Here is a 1475-nt window from a genome sequence, read left to right as displayed (position 1 = left end):
AGGGAAAGGATTTAATTAGCCTGCACTTTCTCATGTGAAAAGGTTGACTCACCACTGGTGCCTCCTCATTGCTGAGCATAGTCGCTCACTCCTCACTGGGTATCTCCAGCCAACAGTTGCTCTGCGTCTGCAGTGACCTGCCTCTCCCTGTGACTTGGCCTTCCAGCCAGGTCACTTTAAAGTTTCTTCCTTCCCAGGTAGACCATGAACAAAAAGCAAGGGGAATTAATGCAAATAAACTGAGTTCATAATAAATAGAGGGAAAGGATTCCTGCTCAGGATGCATCAGAATCTGGCCCTCTCTTCCCTCAGGGAGGGGCCTTCAGGCAGCAGTTGTCTGGGATGCTCCTGCCTTCAGTCAGCCCTTTCCACCGGAGCTGAAAGTCTGTTCTCTTCTGTGAGAGCTGCTCTGCTCCTCCTCCACCCTGTGTATACCTTGCAGGTGTGGTGGGGTGAGGCTGCCTGAGTCCGGAGCAGTCCCCCATATCATAACTGTGAAACATTGACAATTAAATAAAATCTTACTCTGCATGCATACAGACCCATGCAGATAGGCATTTGGGGTAACTCTGTACACACACAATAGTCTTTTATGGGAAAAACACTTGAGAAAAATAAAGGACAAAACTCACAGCCCTCTCTTATTGCTGCTGGTCAAACTTCAGTATGCTTATCCAGGCTACTCTGATTACAGATGAGCTGAAACTAAAGCTCCCAACTTGCCTGGATAGTAACAACAAAATATATGATAATAAAATAAAATAATCCATAAATGAGTAAGTCCACCAGCCTTGTACCTGAAAGAGTCAATTAGTTATACCTGCAGCCTAGGTTTAGTCCAAGATATGTTTCATCGGGATTCAGCAACTGTGCCTTGGTTTTGATGAGAACACCACCTACTCAGAAAGGAGACAAAGAAGAAAATATACTGTTTCTTAACTAACTGAAAGAGAAAGCTGTTTCATGTCATGCAGATCTCTGTTTATGAGATCATTTTTCCAGTGCATTAGGACAGTGGCTCTCAAACTTTCCAGACTACTGTACCCCTTTCAGGAGTCTGATTTGTCTTGAATACCCCAAGTTTCACCTCACTTAAAAACTACTTGCTTACAAAATCAGACATAAAAATACAAAAGTTTCACAGCAACTGTTACTGAAAAATTGCTCACTTTTTCATTTTTACCATAGAATTATAAAATAAATTAATTGGAATATAAATATTTTACTTACATTTCAGGGTCTAGAGCAGTATAAATGAGTCATTGTCTGTTGTGTATTTGGTTGTCATGGGTTTTGTTACTATGGCAACTGAGTTAGACTATTAAGGGATAGCTCAGCCGGTTTCAACCGGCTGAGTGAGCTCTCTGTTTCTGTAAATAAAATGGAGGTTTTGGTTAGCTGTCTGCTCTCTGGCCTCAAGTGATTGCTTCCTACACCGGCTGCCCATAGGACATAACACTGGCGACGAGGGTGGG

The 1475-nt window shown here is 42.6% G+C and overlaps 1 long non-coding RNA gene across 1 annotated transcript; it reads right to left on the bottom strand.

Moving 5' to 3' along the window:
* Positions 1-631: 631 nt before the first annotated feature.
* Positions 632-896, bottom strand: LOC123375298. Its single transcript, XR_006581388.1, has 2 exons — positions 821-896; positions 632-723 (listed from the first exon to the last, which is right to left on the bottom strand). It is a non-coding gene; the product is annotated as an uncharacterized LOC123375298 (long non-coding RNA).
* Between the last annotated feature and the right edge of the window lie 579 nt (positions 897-1475).

Source organism: Mauremys mutica, chromosome 1 (genome assembly GCF_020497125.1).
Source record: "Mauremys mutica isolate MM-2020 ecotype Southern chromosome 1, ASM2049712v1, whole genome shotgun sequence".
NCBI lineage: Eukaryota > Metazoa > Chordata > Testudines > Geoemydidae > Mauremys > Mauremys mutica.
The sequence above is the reverse complement of the archived record's forward strand: the minus strand, read 5'-3'. Positions and strand labels throughout refer to the sequence as shown.